This window comes from Scyliorhinus torazame, chromosome 18, assembly GCF_047496885.1.
Source record: "Scyliorhinus torazame isolate Kashiwa2021f chromosome 18, sScyTor2.1, whole genome shotgun sequence".
In the NCBI taxonomy this organism is placed as follows: domain Eukaryota; kingdom Metazoa; phylum Chordata; class Chondrichthyes; order Carcharhiniformes; family Scyliorhinidae; genus Scyliorhinus; species Scyliorhinus torazame.
This window is the reverse complement of record NC_092724.1, coordinates 5,239,438-5,258,425: the sequence shown is the minus strand read 5'-3', so window position 1 is coordinate 5,258,425 and position 18,988 is coordinate 5,239,438. Positions and strand designations below refer to the sequence as shown.

General features: G+C 47.8%; 1 long non-coding RNA gene across 1 annotated transcript in view; it reads right to left on the bottom strand.

Moving 5' to 3' along the window:
- Positions 1–268: 268 nt before the first annotated feature.
- LOC140394764 (uncharacterized) overlaps positions 269–18,988 on the bottom strand; it is a 90,056-nt gene continuing 71,336 nt past the window's right edge. The window contains exons 2-3 of the long non-coding RNA XR_011935988.1: positions 13,869–13,988; positions 269–661 (exon numbers count right to left, since the gene is read on the bottom strand). This is a non-coding gene — a long non-coding RNA (uncharacterized lncRNA). The remainder of the gene's footprint in view (positions 662–13,868; positions 13,989–18,988) is intronic.

Sequence of the window (18,988 nt, the reverse complement as noted above, 5' to 3'; positions counted from 1 at the left end):
AACAAGTAATAATCATTAAGGTCTGCATATCTCTTGATAACATATCCAAAAGTCACCAGTTTGCTCTCTGAGACTGAAAACGAGTGGGCCTTTTAAAAAATACATTTTCATGACAGTACCCCCGTAGTATGAAAAAAATCTTTCATCTGTTCTCCTCTCATATTCCAAAATGATGAACCATTCCTGGAAAGTTTTTCAAAGGCATGTAGAGGGGAAAAGAAAATCACATTAGCATTTAAAAAGAAAATTGTTTTAATGTTGTCTGCAGTTCACCTTGCGAATCAAGTTTCCATTAAGTCAAACCACCTCAATTTAACACAATATTTATTGCCCAAATTGAATGGTACATTAGTTTATATAAATATGTAAAATTAATATGTTAAGCAGGCAAGGTCTTGCGAGAACAACGCATTTTACAAAAATGTGCTCTGGATTGCTTTCATGTGATTGGAGCATTCTTGGCGACGGCGGCCTGTGTCGCTTTGCTGATTGAGAGTGTCATCTGAGATCAACCGTTGTGCCCCTGACCACTCAGAAACGTCATGACCATTTATAATTAATATCCATTTTCTTCTGTTGATTTTCTAGAGTATTTTCTTTTGAGCAGTGAATGCCTACGGTTTCACTGCACTGATGAGGAGCCGCTGATGGTGTCGGGAACCTGGATTAACACAAACAGAGGTGAAATTCATTAAGCTTCAGTGCCACATGTGTACCTTAATGCTGTTCTCTCATACTGTCAGAATCAATATGGACTTTGTTACACACAATATGCCAGTGCAAGTGATTCTCATCCAGGCCGTGCTTAATTCTAGCTTCTTTAGAAATTAAGAACTCTGCTGCTTATCAACGCTGTATTGTGCATATGCCTCTCCATGGGAGGCCATTTTAACGGTTAGAAAACTCAAAGATGTTCAAATGTCCTCTCTGCAGCTCCAATGGGCAAGGCTACCAAAAGCACACAGGTCAGAATTGTGGTATAATTTCGCTGTACTGTGAATTTTGATGGAATCAGGGGAGAAACTGGAAGTCCCCCCTATCGTACAAAGAAGCAATACCAAATCAAATCCAGGGCTGTTTTTTGTCAGTGTGGCCTTAAACTTACCTGCTGATGCTAGTAACATCCCTTATAGAAATTGACCTGGAATCTGCCCTCCATTTGTGAATGGAAACAGCATAATCTGGATAGCCGGGGTAGAACTGGTCTTGATTTTAATGGATGCCAGTCGGTGAGTCTTTCGCTCGCTAACCCTCATCCAAAAGGAGCAAAGTGCTTTCTACTGTGAAAAAGAGGATGTGAAAGCACTTCACTCGTTTTGATGTGATGAGGAGCTGGCAATCATACCAAGAGTGGTTACAAACATTGTGGTTGGCATCAAAGCAGGGTATCTGGGAAGCATTCAAGCGTGAAGGGAAAGATAAATAAACAAACATCCGAAGCAAACTGTATCTGGACCAATAAAACTGTCAATCAATGGCTAGTGCAATGTATAGCTATGCAAAATTGAATGGAAGATTTGTATTTCAAAGGCTTTTGTGGATTTGAAGCCCTTTAAAGTGTACTTGGTTTTCAGGGAAGCCTCTGACACTTGTAACAGCTGCTGATTTAAACATTTGTGTCTGAGGCAGCAGGTATTAGGGAAGGGTGGGTAAAAATGCAGTGTTTTTAACTCTGCTGTCTGGACTGCTCTTCAGCTTTCAGACAGGGATGATTGTGGGTCTCTGATTGGGGGGGGGGGCTCTGATGGGGCTTCCATTGCCTTCCGAAACAACCACTTGTCCAAATATGTTTGTCATACCTGTGTACTTTTACTGGAAGAATGGGGCAATTACTACTTTCTTCATTGCATGCGATGATCTTTAAAATTTAAAATGACTGGATGTCTTGGATACCAAGCACAATGCTCTTTATTAAAAAAGCGTCAGCTAAATTCATATCACAGCATGAATACTGTTGAATTATTTATCTGCTGAGCAACCAGTAAATGGATCTGATCACCATTCATTTTATATTTGATTAAAGTACCACAGTTTTAGGCAGGAGGGAGAAGTATTGGGTTCATCTAAGTCACTGGCTACAGAGGTCAGTGATGAGGGAGATTTCAGGAACATGTTGTTGGCTCGTGATATTCTGAACTCTGTTTCAATAATGTCCTAAACTGGTCAAATCTACATATGTTCTAGACCTCACTACAAGCATACATCAACATGAGAAATAGAATTAAAATACATTGACATGAACTGTTAAGCCAGAAAGTTATATTATCTTCCGCAGTAAAATGAAATCTTGTACATTCAACGAGAAAAGATTTACACATTATATCAGTTATTATTAAGTAAATGTTCATTTTTGTCAAGAGACCAAAATTGCTGTAAATGTTGCCAAAACCAATTTGGAAGTGTGTGCTTTGAATACCTGATGGCTGTAGTTTGGAATAAAGCTAGTCAGCGATGCCTTGTTTTCATGCTGTGTGAAATTGCAGCTCACTGTGATTATAACCGGTATTGATTGAGGAAAGCGAACTCTGTTTTAATGTAAGTCATGAATTTTCATTTTTATTTTGACTGTCACTTCCTCTGAACTTGATAAGTGCATCTCTGATTTTGAAACCGAAATTGGCTTGACGGGAACGCTTTATGAGAAGAATGTCAATAACTTGACAGAGCTCAGACTACGTATATATGGGCAGACAAATTAGGCGCAGGGGTAGGCCATTCGGCCCCTCGAGCCTGCTCTGCCATTCATTAAAATCATGGCCGATCTTAATGTGGCCTCAACTACAAATTCCGCAAAACCCTGTTAACCTTTGAATCCACTGTTCGCCAAGAATCTATTGACCTCTGACTTAAAACTATTCATTGACTCTGCCTCCAACGCTCTTTGGGGAAGAGAGCTCCAAAGATTTACAACCCTCTGCGAGAAAGAATTTCATCTCAGCCCCGTCTTAAGTGGGTAATGCCTTTTTTTAAACAATGTCCCCAAGTTCTAATCTCTTCCACGAAGGGAGACATCCTTTTAACATCCACTCTGTCAAGTTCTCTCAGGATCTGATATGTTTCAATAAGATCGGCCCACATTCTTCTAAATGCCAATAGATATAGGTTGAACCTGTGCAAACTTTCTTCATTAGATAACCACCCCCATACCAGGTATCAGTTAAGTAAACCATTCATGTACCCGGACACCCAGATCCCTCTAGTTCTGCAATCTCTTGCCATTTAAATTATATACTTTTTTCTAGTCTTTCTGCTAAAGTGATATTTTCCCACATTATAACCCATCTACCAAATTTCTGCCCACTCATTTAACCAATCTATGTCCTTTTGAAGGTTCCCTGGGCAGGACTCTCTGTTGGTTGATGCCAAAATCATGAACCACAATTGGGTGGAGAATAGGTTCTGACCCCAAAATCGCGGCAGGCGCCGATTTGACGCTAAATCATATTCTCCGTCACCTTGGCAGCGGCGTCAATGCCGTCCGGAATGTATGTACAGTAAACACAATTTGCATGTCATTAGCATGCCCGATGCTGTACTCTCTGGTGTCTCCGCGATGCTCCGCCCCTAATGGGCTGAGTTCCGAAAGGCGCGGTTCACTTGTGCTTTTAAAAATCGTGAAACCGGTGTCGTGGCTGCTGAGAGAGAGAGAGTGGGCGCAGAAAGCGTACACCAATGCCATAGTTTGTTGACAGTCATGCCGCTGGCACGGAGCACCATTGCTGCAGCCTACAAGGCAGCCAAGCAGCTGATATAAATTGTAAATAGTTGATGCCCCAGCATTGATAGCAATGGCACCCCACTCAACCATTGTTGACAATCTGAAAATGACCCATTTATCCATAATACTCTGTTTCCTGTTAGCCAGCCAATTCTTCATCTTTGCACATTTACCTCCTACACCATGAGTACATTTTGGATAGTAACATTTGATGTGGCACCTTGTGAAATGCCTTCTGGAAACGTAAGTACGTCACATCCACAGGTTCTCCTCTATTCATGTTGTTAGTTACTTCCTCAAACAACCACAATAAATTAGTCAAACACGGTTTCTCTTTCATAAAACCATGTTGGCTCTGCCTGGTTGTATTAAGATTTTTCTAGGTGCGCCGCTGAAACCTCTTTAACGATAGGTTCCAACAATTATGTATTGTAGTGAAGGTTATGTTGCTCATATTCTTTGTGGTCTCATTTGTCAGATGAGATGTTAAATCAAGAAGATATAGGAGATTCAGTGACACTATTTTGAAGAGAAGCAAGGGAGATAACTTGTTGTCCTGGCCAATATGTCATTCAGTCACTAAATCAGATTATCTGCTTTTGTATCTCATTGCTGTCTTGCAGGACCTTGCTGTTTGCTATCTCATTGATGTGTCAGTCCATATTACAATAGTGACTATTTATCAAACATGCTTCTTTGGTAAATGCATTTAATTTGGCTCATTCTGGGATGTCCTGTATCTAAATGCAAGTCCTTTGCTTTATCATTTAGTTCTTTTCCATATACTGTCTGTACAGTACTGACAACCCCGGATGTTTTAGTTAACCTTGCACTTGGTAAGACACTGGGACCGTCAGATGTTCAGCTCGGGGAAAAGATAATATTAAGCAACTGAAATCTCATCATCAGCGATGAATGCGGTTTAAGAGCATCACTGGAATACAACATTTAATTTAAGGTTTAAGTTATATGTTTTCAGCAATGCCATTTGCATTTACACATTGTTTCTTTAGTTTTGTCACCCTAAGTAGTCAATTGTAAAGGTAGCGTGAGGCGTTGGATGAATCTCTATTGAGACCTGGCTTGAATATCCCAGACAAGGTATGACACCACAGTAAGGTTTGAGGTCCATTTTCAACTTCATTGCCTGTAGGAATCTGATGGAGCAGATAATCTCTCTCCTTTTAGGACCTCTTGATTTTAGTTTCTCTTAATGGCACCAATATCAGGCAATCTGTACAAATGGCAGCTGGATCAGTCTGAGCCTGTTGACCAGGCATTTTATTTTGTTCGTTTACGGAATGTGGGCGTCGCTGGTTAGGCCGGCATTTATTGTCCATCCTTAGTTACTCTTCAGAAAGTGGTGGTGAATTCTCTTCTTGAACCTCTGCAGTACTTCAGGTGTAGGTACACCCACTGTGCTGTTAGGGAGGGAGTTCCAGCATTTTGTCCCAGTGACAGTAAAGGACCGGCCGATATATTTCCAAGTCAGGATGGTGAGTGACTTGGAGGGGAACCTCCAGGTGGTGGGGTTCCTGGTATCTGCTGCTCTTGTCCTTCTAGATGGTAGTGGCCGTGGGTTTAGATGGTGCTGTCGAAGGAACCTTGGTAGGTTACTACAATGCATCTTGCAGATGGTACACACGGCTACCACTGTTCATCGGTGGTGGAGGGAGTGAATGTTTGTGGAAGGGGGAGCAATCAACCGGGCTATTTTGCCGTGGATGGTGTTGAGTTTCTTGAGTGTTGTTGGAGCTGCACTCGTCCAGGCAAGTGGAGAGTATTCCATCACACTCCTAACTTGTGCCTTGTAGATGGTTGACAGGCTTTGGGGGGTCATGAGGTGAGTTACTCGTCATAAGATTCCTAGCCTTTGACCTGCCCTGGTAGCCACAGTATAAATGTGGCTAGTCCAGTTCAGTTTCTGGTCAATGGTAACCCCCATGATGTTGATTGTGGGGGATTCAGCGATGGTAATGCCATTGAATGTCAAGGGGCAATGATTAGACCCTCTCTTGTCGGAGATGGTCATCGTCAGGCACTTGTGTGGCGGGAATGCAACTTGCCACTTGTCAGCCCGAGCCCGGATATTGTCCAGGTCTTGCTGCATTTGGACATGAACTGCTTCATTATCTGAGGAGTCGCGAATGATGCTGAACATTGTGCAGTCATCAGCGAACATCTCCACATCTGACCTTATGATGGAAGGAAGGCCATTAATGAAGCAGCTGAAGATAGTTGGGCCGAGGACACTACCCTCAGAAACAGACCCCTTTGCATTTGATAACTGTTTTGTTGGGAAACCCATTTTCAGGTGTTACAGTTTTCGTTGGTATTAAGCAGGCGAGCTACAGCAACTGATTCACTGAAATCTAGAGTGGACAATTACTAAATGTAAAAAACGAAGAATATGGGGCGAAATTCTCCCCAAACGGCGCAATGTCCGCCGACTGGCGCCCAAAACGGCACCAATCAGACGGGCATCGCGCCGCCCCAAAGGTGTGGAATGCTCCGCATCTTTGGGGGCCGAGCCCCAACATTGAGGGGCTAGGCCGGCGCCGGAGGGATTTCCGCCCCGCCAGCTGGCGGAAACGGCCTTTGTTGCCCCGCCAGCTGGCGCGGAAATAACATCCCCGGGCGGCGCATGCGCGGGAACGTCAGCGGCCGCTGACAGTTTCCCACACATGCGCAGTGGGGAGAGTCTCTTCCGCCTCCGCCATGGTGGAGACCGTTGCGGAGGCGGAAGGGAAAGAGTGCCCCCACGGCACAGGCCCGCCGGCGGATTGGTGGGCCCCGATCGCGGGCCAGCCCACCGTGGGGGCACCCTCCGGGGTCAGATCGGCCCGCGCCCCCCCCAGGACCCCGGAGCCCGCCCATGCCGCCTTGTCCCGCCGGTAAATAGGTACTCTAATTTACGCCGGCGGGACAGGCAATTTATCGGCGGGACTTCGGCCCATCCGGGCCGGAGAATCGAGCGGGGGGGCCCGCCAACCGGCGCGGCCCGATTCCCGCCCCCGCCCAATCTCCGGTGCCGGAGACTTCGGCAACCGGCGGGGGCGGGATTCACGGCAGCCCCCGGCGATTCTCCGACCCGGCGGGGGGTCGGAGAATGACGCCCATGAGGTTGAACATCTCTTCAGAAAGATGGAAGCCCCGACAGAGTGCAGCTCTGTCTTTACAGCTATTTCCCATTCCGGCGGGATTCCATCAGAAATTGGCCTTGAACCCAGAAAAGTAAACCAGATCATGGTGGTCTTCAATTGCCAGCCAAACCCACCCACAATGAAAAAGGGGGCATCCAGACCATAATATTCTGGAAATAAATAAAGCCAATTGGTACTGTTCGACTACTGTGCATGATTTACGAATTTCAAGGATAAATGACATCTGAGATCCCTCTCGCCAGTTAAATAAATCTGGTGCTGTGTTATGCATTATCGACACACATTAATGTTTGTAACTCTGAACCTGGAGCGTTTACAGAGAAATTGAAGATATTATGTCAATTTCGGAATAGAAAGTAGGTCACACATAATTCTTTTAACACTATCAATCAGTTGTTCGACTGAATAGTCAAGTGCTGCGAAATGGGTGACATTTTGCCACAGAAAATCAATTTTCACCGTTGCGAAATGTTCCTGAACGTGCACAATGAACTTTTTTATATTGGTGCTAAAATTCCGTCATTGCCAGGAGAAAAAATGGATGATCTGTTAGTAGAAACACTGTTACGAAGTTCGCTTGCGATTTGAAATCACAAAGTGTATCTCTAGATCTCTAGCTATTATCGGTACACAGTTAATAATGGCAATGAATTGGTTGGATTTCTCCGGCTGTTCGGATTCTTTTTCCCCGTTGGCAGCCCCCCCCCCCCCACCCCCACCCCCACCACCACCATCACCACCACCACCATCACCACCACAACCCATGGGTTTCTTGGCAGCTTCAATGGGAAATCCCATTGACAAGTGACGGAAGATAGAATCCCGTTGCCAGCGAACGGCGCGTCGCTGAGAATCCTGCCCAATATCTCGAGCTGTTTACAGTCCGAGTGTTTGAAACAAAGGGCTGGATTCTCCGGTTGCTGACGGCGAAATCGCATCCGGCGATCTGCCGGAGAATAAAAGTGTACTCTGCGAGTACACTGCGCGATGCATCGACGGCCTCAGGTCATTGCCTGAGGCCCGCTCCCCCCCCCCCCCCCCCCCCCCCCCCCGCCAATGCTCCACCCCTGATTGGCCGAGTTCCCGATGGTGTCGGTCGTGTGTGGTCTCATCCGTCGGGAACTCGGCGTGGCGGCTGCGGACTCAGTCCAGCGGTGCCGCAGATGGGGGAGGGCCGATCCGTGTACAGGAGGGTCATTATAAGGGGCTGGGGTACTGTGGGGGGCGGTGCTCCAGGACGTGCAAGCTGGCCGAAGCGGGGGACTATTTTGTGGGCCGTGTCCGCGGACCTGGCGATTCCCCAGCCGTATTGGCAGCTCTATCCGGGTGTCCTGGTGGGTGCTAGTCAGGGCGGGACAGACTTTATAAATGGCACCTTGATCCTTGTATTATAAGTTGCTGGCAGGGCTGGGGGGCTGGCAAATCAGGGGCTGTCTTGCCAGCGATTCGTCATGGATCCTTGAAGTTTTTGTTATCGAAGTGCTGCACTATACAGCTCAGAGAACCGCCATTGCCGTCTCCGGCTTCAACACCCCTTTTCCTACCCACCATCCCCATTTTCCAGTTCCTGGGAAAATATCACCTGTCATTTCTAACAGGTTAAAGATCTATGAAAGTGATAGATGTGGTGATATGCATCACTGTAAGTACACAAGGGGTTAATGTAAATACACTTAGACTAGATAAACACTAGAGGGAGCACCAGAGACATCATGACACACAGACATTCAACCAATAGGTCAGTAAGATAGGACACGACCAATGGGCATTCACGATACACACAGAGGTGACACTACCACAGGGGGGCATTACACCAACCCATACATAAGGACACGGCACACATGATCTTCCTCTTTCCAGTGGAGACACTTAGTGAGTACAGACAGCGTTGATTGAAACACATCACACCCACCACGTGGATTGTAGCAGACTGGTTAGTCAGTCTGAGTAGCTACATCAGGATTAACAGGAGAGTCGAATCCAAGTAGGAGAATTGTTAATAGTTCAATAAACGTGTTGAAGTTGCCTCCAAGTCTGAACCTTCCTTTGTCAGAGTGCACATCGAGGAAGCAGCTTATGCTCCGTCAAGAGCAGAACAAAACAATAGACAAATAAAGTGATTATAAAAACTTCTACTTCTCTAAATAATGGGATGGAATTATTGTCTTTGTAGTCTTGAGTTCATGCAGAAAATGGAGAATACATCATGTTTGCAGAATGCAGCAAAGGTTTACAGTGGAGAAGGCCCATGTGGCCCAGCATATCTGCTAGAACGGTCCAAATCTAATCCCACAGCCCTGCTCTTTCATATTGGTTGTGTCGTCTTTGATGAATATTTTTCATCTAAATTTCTCTTAAAAAAACGCTGATTAGCTTCACCCACCCACTGTGTCAAAATACCGAATGTCAGGAGATTTCTCCTTAATTTATTTGTGACAATTTTACATTGATGAATCCTCCGCATTGACTTCCTACACTGTTGCAACACGAGCTTGCCCACACTCTTGCCTTAGAACAAGAACAAAGAACAAAGAAATGTACAGCACAGGAACAGGCCCTTCGGCCCTCCAAGCCCGTGCCGACCATGCTGCCCGACTAAACTACAATCTTCTACACTTCCTGGGTCCGTATCCCTCTATTCCCATCCTATTCATGTATTTGTCAAGATGCCCCTTAAATGTCACTATCGTCCCTGCTTCCACCACCTCTCCGATAGCGAGTTCCAGGCACCCACTACCCTCTGTGTAAAAAACTTGCCTCGTACATCTACTCTAAACCTTGCCCCTCTCACCTTAAACCTATGCCCCCTAGTAATTGACCCCTCTAACCCGGGGAAAAGCCTCTGACTATCCACTCTGTCTATGCCCCTCATAATTTTGTAGACCTCTATCAGAGTCAAACCTGATGCGTTCAATGCTTACTCTCGAGTTTGAACATGAAATCTAGGCTGACACTAGTGCGGTGACTCTGGGCGAAATTCTCCGTAATCGGCACGGTGTCCGCCGACCGGTGCCAAAAACGGCGCAAATCAGTTCGGCATCGCACCGCCCCAAAGGTGCGGAATCCTCCGCATCTTGAGCGACCGAGCCCTAACCTTAAGGGGCTAGGCCCGCGCCGGACTGATTTCCGCCCCGCCAGCTGGCGGAAAAGGCCTTTGGTGCCCCACCAGCTGACGCGGAAATGACATTGCCGGGCGGCGCATGCGCGGGAGCGTTAGCGGCCGCTCACGGCATCCCCGCGCATGCGCAGTGGAGGGAGTCTCTTCCGCCACCGCCATGGTGGAGACCGTGGCGAAGGCGGAAGGAAAAGAGTGCCCCCACGGCACAGGCCCACTCGCGGATCGGTGGGCCCCGATCGCGGGCCAGGCCACCATGGGGGCACCCCCCGGGGCCAGATCGCCCGCGCCGCCTTGTCCCGCCGGTAAGGTAGGTGGTTTAATCCACGCCGGCGGGACAGGCATTCCAGCAGCGGGACTTCGGCCCATCCGGGCCGGAGAATCGCCAGGGAGGGCCCGCCAACCAGCGCGGCGTGATTCCCGCCCCCGCCGAATTCTCCGGCACCAGCGGGGGCGGGATTCACTCCAGCCCCCGGCGATTCTCTGACCCGGCGGGGGGGGTCGGAGAATCTCGCCCTCTGTCTCTCAGCATTTGGCCTGTCTATTTGTTTGAGGTAGATTCAAAGATCCCACAGCAATATTTGGCAAAGAGCAGAGGGGCAGAATTCTCAGATTTTGAGACTAAGTGACTTTCCCGCTGAGTAAAATGCTGGGATTCCACGCCAGGTTCTACACTTGGAACCTCATCCGTTATACATCGACGCGTTCGCCTCCGAATCTCCCGGAGGGCCAACGACGGATTTGCCTGCTCATCGTCGGCTGCCGGGTTCGAAGGTCATGGCGCCATACTTAAACATCAGTCCAGGGCAGCACGGTGGCGCAGTGGGTTAGCCCTGCTGCCTCACGGCGCCGAGGTCCCAGGTTCGATCCCGGCTCTGGGTCACTGGCCGTGTGGAGTTTGCACATTCTCCCCGTGTTTGCGTGGGTTTCGCCCCCACAACCCAAAGATGTGCAGGGTAGGTGGATTGGCCACGTTAAATTGCCCCTTAATTGGGCACTCAATTGGGTTTTAGATATATGGTTAAGTCCTTTGCTTGTTCACGAGACATAGATTGTTGAACGCTGTGGCTGGTTCCTTTAAAATCCTGGACTTGAATTGAAGTCCATGTAACTGCATTTGTTGGAGACAACTTTCTTTTTTTGGAAGCCATAGTCCTTCTTCCAGAAATCGATGAGTTTCTCTTGAGGTTCTTTCCGCTGGACAGTCACTATTTCTTGAACTGGATTTTACACTTCAGAAAGGGAGAGAGATTGCTTCCCGTTCCTTTCATAGTTTCTCCAGATTCTCTGCTTCTGTTTGGCAAACCCAGTTCTCAATGTCCCGCTCGCTACACATTCAAAAGGAATTTGATTGCAGAAGATTGACATCAATATTGTAGAACAAGTAATTATATTTTGATGCTTTGTCTCAAACTTTCTAAGGTAGCAGAAACCAATAAGAGTTGGGGGGCGAGATTCTCTGTGTCGGAGATCCGCTGGGGGGGTGGGGGTGCGCGAGTCATGTGACGCCGGTCCACCAATTCTCTGGTGACCGGAGAATCGGCACCATTGGCGCGGTGAGGTTGGCGCGGTGCCGGTCAGGGGCCGCTCTACATGCCCCCCCCCCGGCGATTCTCCGCGCGCAATGGGCTGAGTGGCCGCTGAGATAGACCGAGTCCTCCTGGCGCCATTCATGTGTGGTATTACCTGGCGGGACTTCAGCATTCATCCTGCGGGTGGGCGGCCTGGTGGGGGGGAGGGGGAATTCAACCATGGGGGGAGGGGGCCTCCACTGTGGCCTGGCCCGCGGTCGGGGCCTACCAATCGGCGGGCCGGCTTCTCCTGGTGGGGTCCTATTTTCCTCCATGTCGGGCGCCTGTAGCTCTCCGCCATGTTGCATCGTTGCCGGCGTGGGAAAGCAACTAGCACGCCGGCCGCAGGGCGCATGCCCAGACCCGCGGTGCCCACTTGACGCCGGTATCGGCAGCTGGAGCTTCGCGAGTCGCTCTAGTGTCCTGAGATTATCTCTGCTGGGCCCCTGTGCGGCGCAGGATCACTGCTCCTAGTGGCCTGTTGGCGCCGTCGTAAAATGCGACGGCGTTTACAATGGTGTCAACACTTCGCTTCAGGATTAGAGAATCCCTCCCAGGGTTCCTTCATCCCTCACAGAGGGTTTTGTGTCTTTTGGTTTTGTATCCTGGTTGGCTAGTAGTTACCCATTGTATTGATGGATTCTCAGTCTCTGCTGGAGAGGTAAACTTATAAAGATATAAAGACTTATAGACACCACCAGGTGTGAAAGTCCATGAACTACATGTCCGGGCGGGTCTGCAGGGCAAACAATACAGTAACTATTCAGAAGTGGACCATTTATAATTCCAGTTGTCAGCTGACTCGTGTCGGCCCTTTTTGGTCAGTGTCTTTTCTTATGCTTGAAACAAAGGGCCTTGTTAAATGATTCAGTGTGGTTTTAGTTGGCTGCTGAAGTTATGGGTGGACATCACTCCGTCACAATTTCCTGTCATCCTGCCAAGACTTAACTGAGATTTCCCATTAGCTGCCCACCCCAGGGCAGACCCCTGGGTTGAGGGAATAAAGTTACTTATGGGTATTGTCACCCATTTGTCTGCCTTTTCTTTGCATTCCAGCTTTCTCCCATCCCATATTTCCCACTGTTTCGACCTGGCAAAGCCAGCCCATATAGCAACAAATGAGAAATTGAGATCTGAATGGCAGTGATATTCCACACGCACTGCACAGATCGGCGATCACCTGACATTAGGGGAGCATCATTGTAAAAGATACAAATCCCACCACAGCAGAGATAATCTCCCATTTCACAAAAGTGGAAGATAGAGGTGAAGAGGTCTCTGACCACTGCCATGGGAAACACTGGGCGGGTTTCTGCGCCCCACTGCACCACTTTTCTGGTGGGATCCTGCATCCTGCCAGCCGGCCAAATGGGGTTTCCCATTGTGGGCAGCCCCACGCCGTCGGGAAATCCCCGGGCGTGGGTGCACTGCCGGCGTAACGGAGAATCCCGCCAGCGGAGAATCCAGCCCACTTTCTTGGCTATGTAATATATTATTTATGAAATTAAATGAAATGAAAATCGCTTATTGTCACGAGTAGGCTTCAAATGAAGTTACTGTGAAAAGCCCCTCGTCGCCACATTCCGGCGCCTGTTCGGGGAGGCTGGTACGGGAATTGAACCGTGCTGCTGGCCTGCCAAGGTCTGCTTTAAAAGCCAGCGATTTTGCCCTGTGCTAAACCAGCCCCAGTATTTAAGGCCAAACCATTGGATATAGACCAAGGGATAACCTTTCAGAGTCCTGACAAATTAGCCGTGGTGCTTTAATCACCAAGGCTGAGACCTCACTAACACGCTTCACAGAAGTCTCCTTGTTGCGTCACTTTACCTTCCCTCATCGCTATTCCCCACAGGCTCAGGAAATCTGGGTGTCAGAAAATTGGGTGCAGCATTCGAGAAGGATTCACAGGCTACACAAAGCTGATGGAGATCACACATGATTGTTCCTTCGGTAGCCTCCTTAACAGAAGTTAACTTCAAAACGATGGTGGCAGGTCTGTTACATGTGGAGATCTTGTGGCGAGTGGTGGCACATGTACCACTGGGTTCAAATCCACATCTTGGGACAGACCTTTACGGCCCTCCCCACCAGTGAGATTCCACTCCTGCCAAAGTCAATGGACTTTTGAACAACTCGCCACATTTTTGTCTGTTACATGCCATCGAATGGACAGCCAGGAGATGTGTTCCTTTCATGGTACTGAGTAAAGAAAGCAGAGTTCCGTGCAAACTGACTTTATTTGTAAAATTAAATAGTTTGGTCATAAAAATGTCCTCCTCATCCTCAGTAATTGGGATTACCTCCTTATTGTTGAAGAGCGAAGTGAATTAGGGACCAATATTGTATCGTTTATCCACACGATCGCAGTACTTCCTAGAATGGCTGCAGTACAAATGGTTTGCCTTCAAATTGGATGATGTCTACAATGGATAGAAAGACACAATTGATTACAGCTATGTTAAATTTACTCAGATCTGCAACAAGAGTGAGTTTGTAATTTTCATTCTGTCGAAGATTTCTTTTTTAGACTCCTGAAAGTGAGGGGGTGGACTCACTGATTCCCCTCCTCCCTATCGTGCAGTCGTAATTGCAGCACGTCAATGTCAAAAAGTGTTGTAAACACATTTTAATTAGTGAATATTAATTTGGCATCATAAACCTGCCCCCTCAAACCCCTGATTTAAACTGAGTTTTAGTGGCAAAATTGAACTCCAGGTCAGCATCATCACTGACATAAACAATACAATTAAAATCCTGCCCACAAGGACCAGTTAATTAAAGGACCATTGTCATTGACTGCTTCTGCCTTTAAATAGAGAATGTAAATACATCCAAACTCAGGGCGATAACCTGTGTTGTGGCGTGAAAGCAGTTTACTGAGATTTTTCAAAACTGCATGTCCTTGAGCCATTTTGAAGTTGCAATTTATTTATTTAGTTTTTTTAAAAATTTAGAGTACCAATTATTTTTTTTTCCAATTAAGGGGCAATTTAGCGTGGCCAATCCACCTTGCCTGCACATCTTTGGGTGGTGGGGGGGAAACCCACGCCGACATGGGGAGAATGTGCAAACTCCACACGGGCAGTGACCCGGGGCCAGGATCGAACCCGGGTCCTCAGCGCCGAGGTCCCAAAGTTGCAATTTATGTCCATACCATAGACATGATGGTGGTCAATCAATGCGGAGTTTTGTGACCAGTTATATCAGTCTTGCAAGACAGAAATTGACAATGATGAAACAATATTAAATTGTAAATATGGACTGGACTTTACATTTCTTGGCATGGAAATTGAGCGCTCATTCAATCAAGCATCAGATGGCCGGTTAGTAGCCACCCGACAGGAAGGGGGTCAGTTGTAGGTGTGTTGGTCGGGGGGTGGTTTGGTGTCCAAATAGCACTGTAGGCCAGGGCGTCTTGCAGCAGAGGGGGAATTGCCGCAAACAGGAATTCGGCCACAGCTGGAATTGTAAACGCTCCTCTCAGAATCTTTTGTATTCAAAGCTCAAAAATTATTATTTAAAAAAAACTAAACATGCAACCACTGGCACCTTCCTCAGCAGGACCCGCTGGCACACTTTACCGTGGTCCCACTGGCAGGCCTTTCCAATTTCCCTTGTGCCATCTCGCCTGGCGCGAAAGACTCCCAAACATCTTCTCGTCCTACCTCGGGAAAATGGAGCACGCAACAAGAAATTGCAGATGATTGGGTTGTTAACAAGGTTAATAACTTGTTAAACAGCGATTTCTAAATGGCTGCAGATTTCTGCGCCCACTCACTTTCCATAATTTGGGGGTCTAGCGTGGTGACATCATATTGCTGACACAATGCAGTCACGCCAAACATTTCATCGGGGCTGGGCTGGGGGGGTGGGTGGGTGAGGGAGGGGGCAATTTGGATGGTAAATTCCAACCCTATGGGTCAATAATGCTGAAGGTTCACCTCAGGGTCACTGACAATAATTGATTCAGAACGCAAAGGGTTGCCAGGCCACAGCTTATGCTGTGATTTTAATATGGGCACGGAGAAGATGGGGGCACGGCCCAAGTCCACCCCAGCCAAAACGGGGATCGAACCCCATGCTCCTGTTGCCATTCTGAAACACTGTTAGCCATCAAGCCAACTAAGCTAACCGCACGCCCGCCCATCCCCCCTTCAAACATTAGTGTTCTATGGTGTACCTGCACCACATGGACTGCAATAGTTCCAGAAGGCAGCTCACCACGACCTTCTCAAGGGCAATTAGGGATGGGCAAGAAATGTTGGCCTTGCCACGAAGCCCACATCCCATAAAAATTAATTCAGAAAAAAAAGAAAATCTTGCATTTACATAGTGCTTTTAGATCCAATATCCCTCAAAGTACTTTACAGCCAATGGGTGGCATGCTAGCACAGTGGTTAGCACAGCTGCCTCACAGCTCCAGGGGCCCAGATTCAATTCCGGCCTCAGGTCACTGTCTGTGTGGAGCCTGCACGTTCTCCCCGTGTCTGCGTGGGTTTCCTCCGGGTGGTCCGGTTTCCTCCCACAGTCCAAAGATGTGCAGGTTAGGTGGATTGGCCACACTAAATTGCCCCTGAGTATCCAAAAGGTTAGGTGGGGTTACTGTGTTACGGGGGATAGGGTGGAGGTGTGGGTTTGGGAAGGGTGCTCTTTCTGGGGGCCGGCACAGCCTCGATGGGCCGAATGGCCTCCTTCTGGACTGTAGGGATTCTGTGATTCTAAGCACTTTTGCAGTGTAGTCACGGCTGAAATGTAGGAAATGCAACAACCAATTTGCTCACAGCAAACTCCCACAAGCAGAAAGATGATAATAATCAGAGTTTTTTTTATAATGATGATTGCAGGATGAATATTGGCCAAGATTAAATTTTGTATGTCGCCCCCAAAATTACAAGCCACCCACTACTAAGGTCAAAAAGCTTACATACCCCTGATTTAGTACATCTGAATATTCTAGTGCAATCAAATCACCTTCTCCTTCCTCACTGCTCAAGGCCCCAGAAACTCATTTTCAGGTTAAGCAGTATTCATTTGTACTGCCTTCAATTTGGTCGACTGAATTCACTGCTCCCATTGGGGAGTCTAAACGTAGACTGGGAGACTGCTTTGCGGAACACCTTCGCTCAGTTTGCAAGCATGACCCCAACCTTCCTGCCGCGTGCCTTTTTAACTCAGCAATTTGCTCTCGTGCCCACGTGACTGTCCTTGGGCAGCTGCAGCGCTCCAGTGAAGGCCGTTACAGACAGGAGGAGCAGCACCTCATCTTCCGATTGGACACATTACCGCCCTCGGGGCCCAGCGTCGAGTTCAACAGCTTTAAACTGAGACCTTTCTCCTCCACCTTGCTTCTCTTTTCCATTTTTAAATATTTCATACATGTATTGCCTCGAAGCAAAACACCCCCCCCCCCGACACACCGCCCCTCTCCCCCTCCCACACTACCTCCACCCTCACACACTGCCCCGCTCCCCCTCACACCCCCTCCCCTCTCACACACCCCTCCCCCTCACACCAAGCCGTCTGTCGTTTGTTCTTCAAGTTGCAATTTGTTGTTGCAGTTTCTTTTGCTCCATGACTCTCTCCTTTCAGTTCCAATAAAAATGTCCATGACTCAAAATATTAACCTTGCTTCTCTCCTGATAGTTGCTGACAGACATGCTGACATTTTCCAGCTTCCTCTGTTCTTGTGCAATGGAGAAGGGACTGATTTCTAGTTATTTGGAAGCGAATTGTATGGAATGTTACAGCACAGAAAGACCATTTTTCAGAAGCAGGCTGGTGCTTACACTCCATGCAAACCTCTTCCCTCCCTGTAGCAACTAATTCTATCGCCAGTCTTACAAAATCGTCTTTTCACAGTGATTTAGTGTTTCAGCAATGGCTGTGCTTTAGTTCTGCTTTCAGTGCTGCCTTAAGATATTAGTTGAATTATTCATCCGCTGTTTACATCACTGCAGCCCCCAGACCTGAGTCACATATACACCACGCAGCCTCAAATATCACGCTCCAGCCCCCATCTCACCCTTACTCCGCAGCCCTTCGAATTAATGCAACCCTCCCTCCCTCTCGCGTTATCAAAGGTCCTGACCCTTCAGTTAGTTTTCACTCTGCAGCCCCCACACTCGCACTGATAACCTCAAAGCAGCTTTATACCAGAACGCTGTGGTCCCCGCATCGCACAAGCCAACTACTGTTAGACCTCCCAGCTGTCTAAAAGTGACAACATCCTTAGTAATGAATCAAGATTTATATGCCACATGGCAGCTCGAATAGAAATCAGAGCTTCCTGGACGCTAATCCATCTTAACACATTTTGTTCCGTCTCCAAATAAATTTGGTCACGTTGACGATGCTGAATTATTCTTCTGCATTTGTATAATATTTGGTGGAAACCAGCTGTACCAGCTGTTGATCAATGTTACACAGCAAACACAGGGATGACCTTCCACTTTCACTGAGGGTAGCAATCAGGTGGAAAAGATCGCCTGCCTTTCACACCTTGTCTCGGCCAATGGAACAAAATTTGGGTGGTATGTTAAACCTACAGCCAATCCACCACCGACCATTCTATCGCAGGAGAATAAAGTGTAAATGTACATCATGTGGCTTTCCGTGTCCCATATGACATAGATAATGATAGTGAGAGCGAAAAGAGAGAGCCACCCACTGAGCTGTAATCTGCCTGGGAAAATATTGGGCCAGGGCAGTGGAGGTATTGGGCACATTAGAACATGCAGCATGGAATTACGCTCCTAATAACTCGGAGCTATTAGACTTGTTTAGTTTTGAAGGGCATAATGATCAAGTCACCAATAGTAAATAATCCTTTGTACCAAATTCTGCTTTAGGTCTTAACAAGAAGACAATTTGGCACCACGGTAGCATTGTGGATAGCACAATTGCTTCACAGCTCCAGGGTCCCAGGTTCGATTCTGGCTTGGGTCGCTGTCTGTGCGGAGTCTGCACTTCCTCCCCGTGTGTGCGTGGGTTTCCTCCGGGTGCTCCGGTTTCCTCCCACAGTCCGAGGATGTGCAGGTTAGGTGGATTGGCCATGATAAATTGCCCTTAGTGTCCAAAATTGCCCTTAGTGTTGGGTGGGGTTACAGGGTTATGGGGATAGGGTGGAGGTGTTAACCTTGGGTAGGGTGCTCTTTCCAAGAGCCGGTGCGGACTCGATGGGCCAAATGGCCTCCTTCTGCACTGTAAATTCTATGATAATCTATGATAATCTGGGAATGCTGGCAGTGCCAGACTGGCACCCCTGGCAGTGCCAGCCTGACATTTCCAATGTGCCTAGGTGGCACTGCCAGCTGGCAGGGCCACTGCCAAGGTACCAAGCTGACATTTCTTGCGTGGCGGTGATCGGGTCAGGGTGCCCTGCGCGCGTGTTGAGAGGGGGTTTGCTGGGGGCCCCTCATTG